Genomic DNA, 15991 nt, shown 5'->3' on the forward strand with positions numbered 1-15991 from the left:
CCTTTAGGGTAAAGGCTTTACTGGGGCCTATGGTGATCCCAGGCTCAATGGAGATTCACCTAGCAGCAGCACCAGGAGCCAAAGAGGAAGAGGACACTCCCTGCACACACTATATAGCAGTGTGGCAGGGGAGTGTCATTACACTCTTTGTCCAATAGGTGTGGGTGTTACACTTTGCCAGTTACAAGGGCTTGGCCCAATAACAAGGGAAAAGAGAACTACATACAAACGGTAGGGGATTAACTCTATAGGGATAGGATATCCTATAGGTCCCTACATACACCCGGGGGAAAAATCCATTTCGTCCCGACAATGGTGAAATGATATAGACACAATAGTAACAAAGTGAATATATAAGTGCAAACCAACAATACCATTGAACATCACTCTTCTGGTATCCTCTCCTGAGGAATACCTGGTAACAATGGGTACTGTGGAGAAAAGAACAGTAAAGAGCAAAAGTGCAATACTGTATTGGATAAGTTTCAGTGCAAATAACTTCAGTTGCATAACTTTATTACATTCATGAGGTCCTTAAAGGAACACTCAGGCACTTAACTTACGACACTTGAACCTTCCATAGCGTATCAGGAGGTCCAGGCACAGGCTTGGCTGAAAAGAAAAATTAGCATACATTTCTTTTCACACATGAACACTCATTTTTATTGCAGTTGAGTTACATGACCCCACCATAACCAAAAGCTTTATTCATATCACACCCCCCCCCCTACCCAAGTGTACAAAGTCACTGAGAGCCACTTGGGGAGTAGTAAGGTGAAGAATAAAGGTGCTACTCAGCGAGTAGTTAGAGGTAGAAGAGTTTTGGTGGGGGCTCAGCAGTCCTTTGTCTCATGAACCCAACTATTTACAAGTTCCAGACAATGTTCAGAAGTCCAGAAATGGAACAATGAGTGAACAAAACAATGAAGAAGGCCCAAAACTTGGGGCATCAATCTTGAAGAACAATGAAAAAGGCCCAAAACTTGGGGCAATCAAACGACGTCCTCAAGTGTAAACAAATCATCTCTAAGAGGAATTCTCACTCTTAGAGGCATACTGAAAAGTTACAACACACAGGGTCCAGCCGGATCCACTGTGGACAGCTTAAGAAATCATCCCATACTTTTCCAAGGTATGTTCATAGGATAGATAGTAAGAAGGGTGAGGCTTATCTACCTTCCCTCCATTAGGCAGAGTGGTTGACAAGCTGAAGAAGCGGTCCTCTTGAAACTTCCCACAACTTTTAACATGGTGCTTTAAAATGGTACGCCCATACCACCATTCGCTGAGGGTGTCACAGAGGAAGACCATGTCACGCTGCCGCTTCTGTGGATCGCTTTGAAACAATCCCTTGGGTCCCACATCTGTTTTCTTTAAAAGTTCTCCATAAAGCCATTCTTCCAAATTCTTCTCTACTTCGTCATAAACCCACTCAGGTGCATAGGGCATTGGATATCCCCAACGGTCACGCACACGGGCATTGATGATGCGTTGCACCCGTGAAACTGTGCGTGCCTTCTTGGGGTCGGCCCTTCCCTGAGCGACCCAGAAACCTTGTGCCTCTGGAGAAAGCAAGGGTGTTGACAAGCAGGCAACAGGCTGCTGAGAACTGGAATGCTCTGATGGAACCACTGTGGATGAAGCCTCATCCTTTGGTGCAGTGGTTGGCTTTGGAGTAGCAGGCCTAGGCATGGCAGGCTTGGGTGTGGCCGGCCTAGGAGTGATAGGCCTAGGTACAATATCAGGGTTCCTGCGCATAGTACTCCCCCTCCCTCTGGGTGGAACACGTGTTTCCTCACTTTTTGTGGCTGCATCCCCACTAGCGCCTACTCCATGTGAAATAGACAAAGCTTTTATAGGAACGATCAGGCTTTGCTTGCTGGGTGGACACCCTGAGGAGAAGTGAAGAGGATATGCGGGAACAGGTGCAGGAGCAGAGTCTCCTGACACTGAAGACAATCCATCTGTGTCTGTAGCGATGGATTTTGTCTTTATGCCCTTTTTAGGATCAGCATAAAGTACGTAGGGACCTAACCAGCACTCGTGAAAACAATGGGGGCACGATGAGTGGAAATTACAGGTCTCTGTGGATAGTTCACGGGTACAGTGCCCGCAATAGGGAACAACTATCCGGTTATAGTGGACATTCAGTTTTTCTCCATATGTCCCGACCCAAATATATCTAAGGCCAAAGTCTACATCTTCTATGTCCTCATCCGAGAACAGCGGAGCCCCAGATAGGTTCTCCTCCGCATCCGCCCAACCCTCCCAGGAATGGTCAGCCATAATAACTGAAAAGGGTTTTACCGGAATGAAGAATGTAGAATAGTCCTCCACTATGCCCGCAGCCGCAGGGCAGTCAGTAGTGAAGTCCGGAAGGTCTGCACGTGGATGGGCCGCAGCCGAGGTCCCGGGTGGTGCAGCCTCTTGAACCAGGAGCGGTGTAGAAATCCTCCGGTTCGCTGAAATGAGAAGCTGTAAAGTAGCTGGTACAGCTGATGTGAAGAGTGGAAGAGCGGTGAAACTTCTAGGCAGCCGCCGGAAGTCCACAGGCACTAACAGGTGGAGTAGTGATTCACACGTCCTCTCTCTGCAAAGTCCCTTCACAAAATGGCGGCGGGACGTGACGTCAGGGACCGCCTTACTCCCAAAAGCGCGCCAACAGTTACAGCGCGGGAAAAAGATTGGCGCCAGCGAAATCTCGCGCTCGCGAGACTTGAGCTATGGCGCAGGCTCGTGTATCGGGAATAGAACCTCCAAGCCCGAACCCACGGCCCTGAGATACTAGGGGAAAAATACCTAGCAAATTTAGTAGAAAAAGACGTGCAGGCAGCCTTTTGCCAATCAGGTCCGCCGCCTGTCACGAAAATTTAAAGCGACAGTGCACCAAAACACTAAATCACAAAAATACAAAAATAGCCTGGATTTAGGGGCGTGGCCCCACGTTGGGCGCCAAAATGTAACGCTTTTCTGGCCTAATCTGCCAATTAGGAGTTAAGGGTGACCAGCTAGATAATGAGCATGGGTTACAATGCGAATCTTCACCCAGGGCAGAGCCTTCGCCAAATGGAAGCTTCCCCTCTAAACTATAGTTGAACTACAACTCACAGGCATATAAGTGCAAATAGAAGAATGGACGCCAGGAGGTTCTTTTGAAGGATTAAACAGGAGCAACAGATTTATTATGCCAGAGGCAAATGACCACAGGTTTACTTACAACAGTTCTGAGGACACAGCAGATGGAATCACTTTGGACAGTAAAGGTTCACAGTCAAACAGATGCGACTCCCAAAAGATATTGCAGATAGGTGTATATCAAATCCCAGTTCAACCGACGTTGCACAGTGAGGGGATCGGGATCAATCAGGTAGGGGTCAGGTAGTCCTTTGCTCACCTACTGCCCTAACAACTGAGTTCCCTGCTCTAAAGGCAAACAGGCCTTGTGGGAAGCTACTTCCTCCTACAATCCTCGTTGGAGCGACAGCTGCTCTTTCTGCTACACCTCTCTGTCTTTCTCTCCTAGAGAGAACTATAACAGTATCTTACTATTTAGCTGGTCCTCGTTCACGGGGTTTACCTGGTCCCCGACTTAGCACTAAAGGTGTCAGGTCTCTTTAGGGTAAAGGCTTTACTGGGGCCTATGGTGATCCCAGGCTCAATGGAGATTCACCTAGCAGCAGCACCAGGAGCCAAAGAGGAAGAGGACACTCCCTGCACACACTATATAGCAGTGTGGCAGGGGAGTGTCATTACACTCTTTGTCCAATAGGTGTGGGTGTTACACTTTGCCAGTTACAAGGGCTTGGCCCAATAACAAGGGAAAAGAGAACTACATACAAACGGTAGGGGATTAACTCTATAGGGATAGGATATCCTATAGGTCCCTACATTTGACAAAGGGGTTTTACTCCCTGAAACGTTGCATCGCACTCCACTTTGAAATAAATTTTTGAAGATTTCTCATAGTCCTGTGTGCCGTTGGAATTCCTTTGCTGTACTCTGTTGGGGGGCTTGCCGAACCTCTGCCAGTGAGCACCAGGCATATTGTTGTTATCGGTTGGGTGTGCGTGATCCTGCTTTGTTCCTAGCTTCAAAATCTAAGTAGACCACATACACAGCTCACCAATTATAAGTCTATTAATATAAGGCTGACTACATACTGACTATTTTGGGAGTCTAGGGAGAGAAGCTGTATAAACCATTGATTAACTTGCAATTATCTGACATATGTTTGGCCTATACAGGTATGGGACCTGTTATCCAGAATGCTGGAGACCTTGGGTTTTCTGAATAACGGATCTTTCCATAATTTGGATTTTCATACCTTAAGTCTATTAGAAAATTATGTAAACATAAATAAACGACAAAGATGATTTTTGCTTCCAATAAGGATTTGTTGTATCTTAGTTTGGATCAAGTATAGGGTACTGTTTTATTATACTAAAAAAAAATAATTTTAGATTATTTGATTATGATAGAGTCTTTCTGTAATACGGAGATTTCTGGGTAACGGGTTTCCAGATGACAAATCTCATACCTGTACTATTATATAAGATGGTCTGCCACAAACTAATTTTTAACACAAGATACGGTTCAAAGTACTGACGACCCGGGAGGCTCTGCATCAATAGGCACTGCATACTTTCACCTAAAGCAGCACACGCAGATGACACTCACAAAATTATGCCAGACATGATTTCAAAAATATTTGGTGCAAATGCTCCTGTTTTAAGTTTCATCTATTTTGCTGCATTGTAATAGATGCAGCGCAGTTGCACCAAGCGAAGCAGCACATTGCACCCACAATGTCACTAGACTTCTGGGAAAAATACTGCACTGTGGAATGCTGCATTGTGCACTTTGTCAAGGTAAGTGAATGCAACCTTTTATGTCTACTGGCAATACACATAATGCTAGTGAAACTCCAGGAACAGTTTGATGGTACATCCTGGGTCCCATTTTTTTCTAATGCAAGTGTTCATAATCTGTAAACACATGTCTAAGGCAAAGTCACACCCCTTCTGCACACATTTTTCTATTGTGATTGCGGATAATCACACTTCTGACACAGGATTAAAGAAGCTTTTGATACAAGAAAAACACAGAAACTCCTCATCTGTTGCAGTCATTCAGTAGTTATATAAGAATTTGTACAGAAGTATGTTATACACCAATGCTGACTAACCTGTCTTCTGGTGTTAGAATCATTTCTATTCATAAATTAACAAACATTCATTTCCCATGCACAGTTTTGTGTCTGTGGCACTATATTTGTCAAAATGATGTCCCCTTTTCTACCCTAGCGTAACTAAGGCACACACAAAAACTAAACTTCAGGAACATTTCTTCGTGACCCCTAATGTATATGCTGGCAGATTAATCACTTTCATATTTCTCTTGAACAAATAGAGAATCATTGGGTATGCCCCAGTTGCCAATTGGTGCATTTAAAATATGGAGTCAGTCAAAATTTTATACAGTCAGATGAGCTGACATTTTAGTGGGGAAATTAGAATCTGGGCCCCATAGATAACATAGGTCATTGATGGAACAGCATTGTGGATTTCTATTTAAGGCATACAGACTTGTGATCATTAGAAACTGTTTGTGTGCTTCATAGTAACTGATTTGCAAATAAGGAAAGGAAGAACCTGAGATACAAATGCCTATTTGAGCATACCTCCCAATAATTGAAAAATGGAATAATTACTATTTCCATTTTACAAAATTTTGGCAGATTATGAAAGTTTGAACACATTTCTGGGAGTTTTATGGTCATGATTTATGTTGTATAACAGTTTTGCTACTGAAGCTGAAATTGCCGTTTAAGATGCTAGTCTCAATTCTCCCAAAATACTTGCTTATCTTAAAAAGTTACATTTGTATCTTTGTTTATCTTAACTTGTTACAAATGTATCTAAATGCAGGTACTGAGTGTTCTGGGCTCTCTGCCAAAAACAAACAAGGGAAAGTTGTGCTCACCACTAGTTTTTAAAAACATTAAGCGGGGGTGCAATGAGGGTGTGACCACAAAATACATATAGACAAATACAAGATTCCTCTGCACTCAACCCATTATCAATATACTTAAGACAGAGACATTTTGTGCATACTGCTACTGAAAAATGCCTTACCCTTTAAACAAAACAGGGATTGTTTGTCCATATATTGCAATATATTTAAGCTGGCCACTTTGACGTAGTTGGCCAGCTTAAATATATTGCAATATATGGACAAACAATCCCTGTTTTGTTTAAAGGGTAAGGCATTTTTCAGTAGCAGTATGCACAAAATGTCTCTGTCTTAAGTATATTGATAATGGGTTGAGTGCAGAGGAATCTTGTATTTGTCTCTCTGCCAAAAAGCCTCTTATTTTAATAGAGTTTTAGAGAAAAAAAAAATTTCTGGAATCTTTTTGTTATAATTATGTTTTACTTTATGTTTATTCAGCTATTTTAAAACAGCACCTTTTACGTTTAAATATTTAATGCAAAAAATATAAACATTTCTTGGTATAGGTATGGCATCAGTTATCCAGAAACGGGTTATCCATAAAGGTTCGATTTACGGAAAGGCCCATAGACTCAATTTTATCCAAATAATCCAAAAATAAAAAAATATATTTTTTTATGTAATAATAAAACAGTACCTTAAACTTGATTCAAACGAAGATATAATTAATCCTTAGTGGAAGCAGAACCAGCCCATTGGGTTTATTTACTGTTTACAAGTTTTTGTAGTAGACAGTATGAAAATCCAAATTATGGGAAGATTTGTTATCCGAAAACCCCAGGTCCCAAGCATTCTGGACAACAGGTCCCATACCTGTATTATAAAATATATCTTTTTAACCTAGTACTAAGACTATGTAGGCATTTTTCATTTACCTTTCATGAAAGTACAGGAAGTGCAGGTGTTATCACGTTAAAGTGAGAATTTCCACAGGTCTTTGTTATTCCATGTTACTCCCCTGAAACTCGCTTACAAACAATACATCAGTAAAAGCAAAATACGCCAAATCTACAATATTTAAGCAAAAGGAAAGCAGGAATATGAATTGAGTCTGGAACATTTTAAAAAGTTGTCACAGTATTCTTTAGTATTGAGTTTAGGCTTATACAAGTCAACAAAATCACAGCTTTCAACTATGCATGCTCACAAGGCCAGAAGCTTTTCTTACCTTAGCTGAATGGCTAAATCCCTCATTCACTTTCTCATGGGTAATTCACAACTAATGAATTAATCCAGATTTTTTTGTACTGATTACAAGAACAGAACAAATCTATATTAAATGCAAGAGCATAGAAAGCTACATTCTGCCAAAGTCTGGTACTTGATGCAAATAACAGCATCAAGGTGTGCAGGCTAGCTCTAAGCTTACTGCCTGCCCTGTGGAATGACAGGGCCCAGTTGCAGCATCTGAATGACTGGTAAGTTAGGGGGTGGATGGGCAGATGCCTAGGTGCCTCCACTCTTCAACCCCTTGCCAATACGCATTCAGCAGTGTAACCATTTTGGAGCACAGAGACCTGTGGCAAGTCATAAAGAGCAAAACATAGTGTGCAAAGTAAAAAAATAAAAATGGCTGATGCTGAAAATATTATTTTATCTTCCAAACAAAAGTCATTCATCCCATTTTAGCTAGTTGCAGGTGAAGTTATAGAATTTTATATTTTATTGTATTCTTACTCACATGTAAGAATATGTCTGTTTACACTGTTAAAGGGTTGTACATCTTAAAAGTAACTTTTAGTATGTTATAAAATGCCCTATTCTAAGCATCTTTTCAAAATGTCTGCCATGTTTAGTGTGTATAGTGTTTGATTTGTCTTCTTCCTCTACCTCTTTCTAGCTGTCAGAGGGAGGTACTGACCCTAGCAGCCCAAAAAACTTTTGTTCTGTAAGGCTACAATTTATTTGTTATTGATATTTTTTTTACTTATCACTGGAGAACTGCTGAACAAAAGGCTAAATAATTAATTAGTTAATTACTTAGTTGCAATTAGTTGTAGAATATAGATTTCTACATCATACTAAAAGTTATGTAAAAGGTAAACCAAGAAATGCTGTCACCAGAATGAGTTAAAGTAGCGTAATACATTTGATTTAGTTATATATATATTTTTTCAGGCACTTGTGTTCTATTTCCAATTTGTAATTCCCTGACCTGCTGGCACCATATATGTCTGGCCGGTCGAGATGCTTCCCATTCCTGCCTCACTTGCACAAGCAAATAGGTGCGCAAACAAGCACACGCGAACAAATAAAGCTACAAATTTATTGTTATTGTTACTTTTATTACTCATCTTTCTGTTCCGACCCTCCCCTATTAATATTTCATATTCTCCTTCAAATCAATGCATGGTTGCTAAGGTAATTTGGACCCTAGCAACCAGGTTGCTGACATTGCAAACTAGAGAGCTGCTGAATAAAAAACTAAATAACTTAAAAACTACAAATAATAAAAAATGAAAACCAATTGCAAATTGTCTCAGAATATCACTCGCTACATTATACTAAAACTTTACTCAAAGGGGAACAACCACTTTAAGTGAATGGAAGGGCAAGTGTACTTTTCTGCCTACAGTGATTTCCAGCTTGGTGGGGGGCACAGCAAAATGCTCCAGATTGAATCACTAGTCAGCATTTTGCTGCATGCCCACTGAGTTGGAAATTGCACAGGTGGCAAAAAGCTTTGAATATCCATGTGTACCTTAGGTGGTCTTTTCCTGATTTTACTATGTGTAAAAGAGATTCAAGTCTACCTAAAGTAAAACAAACAAAGCCACTTAACTTTCAAAATATATACATATGCAGTATATACTGTATATATCTAAAAACCATTAGTATACCAGACACCAAAAGACCCCTGCTAATGTTTGTGTAAGAATTATATGCCATAATAAAACAGGTAAATTGTGTTATGTATCTCTTTGAATATGAAAAATGCATTTCAATGCATTTTGAATCCTTTTGAAATACAACCAAATATTTATAAAGCAGTAAAATGTTTTCACTGAAAATTATATAAAATAAAATTAGCAATATTAAATAGCTATTGATAGATGGCACTACATATATACAGCTACCGCATGTGATTTGTGGCCATTACACATAATGCTGCTGTGCAAACATAGGCCACAAAGAGCAACAATACATATATTTCTGAGTCTAATAATATTGCTTGATTGTATTACTTTCATTTTTGCAGTAATATGTACATTCTATTGCAGCATCTCATGGGAAATATAAAAACATTTGTGGCATTGTGGTAAAGGGGGGGGGTCTAAAATTTGGGCATGGCCTAAGAAAACAAAATTTGGGCCACAGTTCATATGCTGCACTTTTATATCTATTCCTAGTTTTCACTTGAAAATGTAGTATCCTGATGGGGTGGGGAATACAGCTCTGCTTGTTAAACCTACACAAAGCATGTAAGGGTGACTGGGGGTTAAATACAAGTGTAAGTAATTCCGCTGGCACACGGGTCTTAGTTGCAAGCAGGGACAACCCTTGCTGTATTTTATTTGCGTGATGCAACGTTTCGGGGTGATCCACTTTGTCAAGCATGACAAAGGGGATCACCCCGAAACGTTGCATCACGCAAATAAAATACAGCAAGGGTTTTCCCTGCTTGCAACTAAGACCTGTGTGCCGGTGGAATTACTTACTCTGAAGTTTGTGGTTTTCCGAAGCCTTCTCGGCCAAGCACCAGGCAAAATACGATTTGGAGAGCCAGGATGTGCAAGCTGGTAACTATACCTGGTTAAATACAAGCCTCATATGATGTCCTGAACTGAAGGTAACATGAACATATGAACTGTTAGTTGGGACACTAAGCACAGGTTTAGTCGTTTCTGTAAAGTACTGTGTCATATGTTATGCTATGAAACTAAAGAATGCCAGTAGTACCTCTCAGATGCTCAACATAATACTTGGTAAAGCCCAGCAACCATTCTTCAATTTTTCATTATACGTAATGTTGTTACTGGAGATAAAAGGTAAGCAATATGGCAGCTACAACACATTATGCATACGAAACTGAAAACAGGCAAAATAATCTATACCCATATTTTACTAAATACTTTATTTAAAATGCACTGCATATATAATATTCAATTATATTTTAAATAGAGACATGCTAACAAAAGCATTACTAATTATTCTAATATACTGCAAGAACCCATTTTTGAACTAATGTATGGCAATAACAATGGTTACCTCTAAGCACAAAATACAGATAGATTAAGAATTACAAACATATTGTCTGCATTATTTTAAATGGAAGTAGACCAGAAAGGCAGTCTACTGGATGAAAAGATTATCCATAGACTTGCATTGCCTTAAAATACGATGCAGCAGGCATTATGGGACATTTCACTCCTTTGTAGGAGAACAATGAATACAATTAAATACAAATAAGTAAATATATAAACATAAATAAGTGCTACAAAGTTCCTTTTATGAAAATGGTACATTTAAAGGTTACCAACATGTTGTAAAAAATATATATTTCCTTTATGTATAAACCTCATTCCATGACAAAGGTGCTCCCCTCCACCCACCTCCCAAAAAAAAGGGATTTGTTCTCTTTAGAAGCCAATCCAGGAAATCCTGAACTCTGAATATTCATAAACCCACCAGTTCTCTCCCCCCCCCCCCCCCTTCACCTTTCAGGACAAAAAGGATCGACTCAGGTAACTGAGAAAGTCAATGTAGAAGCTGACTTTTTATGGGACATAGCTGTGGACTTGGGAACTATCCTTTTAGGATACAAAAGGGGCACTAGTAAACTAAGCACAGACACCAAAAAGTATAGGTAAGCACATTTTTATTGTTATAATGTTTTCCACAGGTACTTTATTGCACCTGTTTTTCCTTTATATTTCAAGTTTGATGTGGCTTTTAAAATCAGTGGCAGAGGCCATTTCTGTTTTCACTATTATTTTAGACTTTTTACTGGTAATCCCGGGTAAAGCTGCATCAACATATATATTTTCTATCATGCTAAAATTAAGTTCATGTTTTACATATCCAATTGCTGAACACCAGTACTTGTTAAGAGGCCAGTTCATTTATCAGTGTTCTGTTTTCAATGCATTATAGTAAAGGGGAAATCTGGATGACTGCTCTGTCCCTCTATTTGTTCATAACCTGAACACGCAACTGAATGTATAGCTGTTCATTGCAATGGAGACAAAGGTCCAGATTCAAGTAAATGAGAAAATCATATGTACTAATTCAGGTTCAGAATTCTCCATAGACTTTGAGTTATCATGAGATAAACCACAAGATAATGGATTCAGTTTCTCATTGAACTGAATCTGGCCCAAAGTGAGACAGTTAATTACAGTGCTTTGTAACAACTCAACTCGTAGTTGAGAAAAAAATCTAAGTAATGTTACTTAAGAAAATTATATAACATATTGAGGTAAAATAATACCCTTTTATGTTATAAAACAACTTTAAAGTTAACAACTACAAGCAATTTGTTATATAAATAGTTTAGGAACCGAAGTACACAGCATTAGGGTAAGGACACACTGGACGACTCGTTTTGTCTCTGAACAAAAACAAATGAAAGACGCCAGCTCCTGTGCCCACAGCGTGTTTGTGAATCACCTGTAGCTCCAAAACGCACTGAGACCCTTTTCCGAGCGATTTATCAGAAATAGCATGTACTTAGAAAAGCACTGAAATCTCCTAGACACGCACACACATACAGATAAGTAGCTGCAATTGTATTCAAATTACAATGCGAACGCAATGACGCAAGAACGTAAAGACGCCAGGTCACAGCGGGAAGCACAAACCGTTTCCGGTTTGGGTGGAGCACGTATCACACAGAGTAATGGGATACAAATCGCTCTGTGCCAATAGCCAATAAACTGTTCAATTAAATCTCTTTCTCTTTTAATTGGCCTGTCTGTCTAGATAGAATCTCTGTCAGAGGTGAGTCCCCCTGACAGACACAGAAATAACATTTTATAATTGTTTGTGTTTTTTTGGGGGGTGCATGCCCTCTTGAAGCTAGAAAGGCAAAGAATTGCTTTTCTATGAGCAGCAATAGCAATAACAGCATGGTAGAGAGCACAATACAATTAATACAACTATAGCTTGTAGCACTGGGCCGCTATGTTTGATTCCAACCAAAATACTATCTTCAAGGAGTTTGTATGTTCTTGTATGCTGATGTGTGTTTCCTCTGGCAACTCTGGTTTGTCCCCACCCTCCAAAGCTGTACAGGCATGTACATTGTTTCCTGATAAAACTGTCCATATTGTGTGTGTGTAAATGTGAAAGGAACCTCAGTAAATAATTTAACAGAATTTACATTTGGATTGGATATCTCAATTGTTTTCAGAACATCATCATCATGTTAAATTATCTGCACCACTGATGAGCCGTATTGTAAAAGGAATGAGTCTGGCAATCCAATCTGACTTAATGACTTTGATTATAAAATATACTGTGTTACATTTTTTAATGTACACAGAAATGGCACATGAAGAGCACTTAGTAAAAAAAATGCCTTGGAGCCTCCAAAGCTGAAACAGTACAAAATATCCTCTAGCTTTTAGTAACTATTCCGTAGCATGATTTGAAGTTATAATTATTTTGCAATGCTAATTTTCTGGTCATGCTTTTTTATCCAACTAGATAACCCTTAAATGGCAAGGAAACTAAATTACTAGAAAAAATAGAAATACTGTATATGGTCATTTTATACAGGTCACCAAACTGAGAGTTATACTAATAAAGCTTATATTTTAAAGTAGGTGCCACATTTTTTTAACACAAGTTTGGTTGAGCAGTGGCACAGTTTACTAAGCACCAACTATAACTGATGACATTACTAAGAACCAGTTATTAGGATATATTTTACATGATATTCGGGGCTTTTGAATATTATATATACAACTTTAAATTAGAACTAAACAGGCATACTTGAAGTGTCAAGACTCACCATGCTGTTTAGCCTGCCATACACTAATCATTATTTTCTATATTATTCTTTGCAGCAACATCTGGCAACCAATGCAGTATAAAATATAGAAACTGCACTTTGATTAAAGAAAAGTACAATAAAAATACCTACCTATTATGTGCTAGTTGTACAATAGCCAGCACATTTGACAACTGAAGACATTTTAAGCAGCTATTCCAGTACTTAATGTGCCAGTTACTGTATGCTTTGTGTGTTTAACACAGGGCAAAGAAAAATTAATATAATAGTCTCAAACATGTTTACTCTCTGACCCTGAAATATAGGGGTTTAATCAGATGTTTAAGTCTCTGCCAAGATGTGAGGGCCTTCAGTATTCCAAAGCTTAAAGTGGACCTGTCACCCAGACATAAAAAGCTGTATAACAGAAGTCATTTTCAAATTAAACATGAAATCCAAATTCTTTTTTTTAATTTAAGCATTCATAGCTGTTGTAAGCGCATTTAAAAATCTCAGCTGTCAATCAAATATTGCCTGCCCCTCCTCTATGCCTAAGGCATCGAGGCGGGGCAAGCAATTACCTTCACTTTCAATGGTCAATGTAAATACATTGTAACTTTGTAACAATATGCGGCAACTTTTAAGACAAAATGGCCTTTTCTCAAGCTTTAAACCTGATGAAAAAGTGTATTGCTACACATTCCTTGGAATAGAAAGTGGCTGGTGAGGTTTATCCACTCAGACTAACTATTTTTTTATTTATTTTAGAACTATACCCCCACCAACAATAGCCCCCATTCACCGCCCTCCATCATCTTCCTCCCTGCTCCCTTCCTGCGTGGGTTATGTGAAAAAGCCCCCCCCCCGGTGTGTAAATTTGATATATATATTCAGAGTAGCACCGCAGAATTCACTGACAGCATTTTCTGTAATTTTTGAATCCTCTTTTGTCACATTGCTGATGAACAGAGCATGAACACAGCTTGAACTGAGCATAAACTGCACATGTGCAGTTTCAACTAATCGTGGACTATCTGCAACTGTGGATGCGTCAGAAAGCTCTACAGCAATACAGAAGATGGTGAGAACCTTGCCTCAAGAGGCAGAGAGCCAAGTTTCCATGTTTTAACTTGGAAATTCAGCTCCGCTAGTGCAGAGAGCGCTATTGTGCTCATTGCACTTGCAATGCTGCCCCCCTTTGACCCACTCCGAGCCCCAGGATTGCCCCTGTATACAAGTACTGTGATGTGAACCAAAAGTAAAATAAGCTACTAACAGTTATAAATGTAATCAAGCCAAGTTGAGTTAGAAAGAAAAATGTTGTGAAATACCAGTATAAATAATCAATACAATAAGCACACCCAGAAATCAAAACATAAATACCATGCAAAAGTAAGCTATTAAACTTCTGTACAACATTAGTTGTACCGTGATAAATATATGTAGCTACTGCTCCATGTAATGCAATCTTAAAGTAGCTTTTGGAGATGCATAGTCTTCTGTTTGATGGGTGCCTATGTAAAAGAGTCACAACAGTAAAATATACAACATGCAAATTAAAAAAAAGTAATTTGACTAAATAAACTAAGCCAAATTGACTATAATTTTTTAAAGTACACATGTACAAGACATATTTGTGCTCAAATTTGCATTCCGTTTTTGTGAATGTTTCCCAGGCACTGCTACATGCTACAAGATAACAGACAGTTCCAGACCAATTATTGTTGGTGGTCATCTTAAACTCCCATAGGGCTTCTTGGTAAATATACTTTGAACTCAAAGAGTTAAAATCCTTGTATTAAAAAGGTGTTCCCATGGGTTTTCAGTTCACTTTCTGTTCTCAAACAAAAGCTATTGCTAGTGAAAGGACTGGGATCATAATGTGGCAGCCACAGATCCTGCCTCATCCTTTTGTTTGATGATATTTAGCTTCGAGGTTTCTTTTTATCTGAAAATAGGTTTTATTTCACAATCAGTCCAAGATAGCTGAGACACAGAACCAGTGTCCCCATGATGATTAAAGGGCAGCTCTTGATAAAGTTAAGTGACCAGTTCTGTATTTTATTAAAGAGTAGAATGTAGAATGTATTGGCTATTAAGATGACTTTTAACTTTTCATTATTAAATGAGATCATAATGAATCTTATGATAAGTGATGTTTGCAGCATAAAACGAAAAGGAATTATATGATTTGTAAAATACATTACATACAATACATTACATTTCACACAGCTGTACATAATTCCATAGTAGATCTAAGAATATTTACAAGAAGATATTCTGTCAAGTAGTAGAGGAGGAAAACTATATCCTGTTTATAAGAGGTGCTGCATCTTCTGTGTATTATGTCTTAAAGAGGTACATATGAGAGCAAAACTAATTTTGGGAAAAGTCCTTGCTCTAGATATTTGTATTTAGAAAACATAAACAAGATCTACAGATTAAATGCCTATGACTATACTGTTCTACTAAAGCAACTATTCAGAAAAACATTTTTGCATGCACAACAAGCAATGTGCACATATTTTACTTTCTAAAAAGAATAATAATATGCTTCTAAATTGCAGTTATTATTATTATTATTATTATTATTATTAACAACTCTAGAAATGTACAGGAAAATAACATTAGAACAGTGGTAAGATGAATTTATCATGTTTATGATTAATTCTGAAAAGGATTTATTCACATTTTAGTTCACTTTTGGTATGCTATAGAATGGTCTATTCTCAATAACTTATACATTTATCTTTATTTTTTTACCTTTTTATATTGTTTTTTCTTTCACTTTTGCAGATTTTAAATGGGAATTGCTGACCCCAGCAGACAAAAAAAAAAAAACTATTGCACTGTGAGGCTACAGTTTTATTGTTACTTGTTTTTGCTTATCTATTCAGTCCTTCTTGTCTTCTGGTGTCTCAATGTAACCATTACCTGGTTGTTAGGGTAACTAGGATCCTAGAAATGAGATAGCTATTGAAATTCCAAACTGGAGAGTTGCTGAACAAAAATTAAAAATAATTTCAAAAACACACAGAAATTAAA

At 38.5% G+C, this 15991-nt stretch overlaps 1 protein-coding gene across 1 annotated transcript in view; it reads left to right on the forward strand.

Moving 5' to 3' along the window:
• Window positions 1–10688: 10688 nt before the first annotated feature.
• tmprss9.S (transmembrane serine protease 9 S homeolog) overlaps window positions 10689–15991 on the forward strand; it is a 65513-nt gene continuing 60210 nt past the window's right edge. Inside the window, exon 1 of the mRNA XM_018243506.2 lies at window positions 10689–10819. The gene's annotated coding sequence lies outside the window, so the exon portion shown is untranslated. The remainder of the gene's footprint in view (window positions 10820–15991) is intronic.

Source organism: Xenopus laevis, chromosome 1S, assembly GCF_017654675.1.
Source record: "Xenopus laevis strain J_2021 chromosome 1S, Xenopus_laevis_v10.1, whole genome shotgun sequence".
In the NCBI taxonomy this organism is placed as follows: Eukaryota; Metazoa; Chordata; class Amphibia; order Anura; family Pipidae; genus Xenopus; species Xenopus laevis.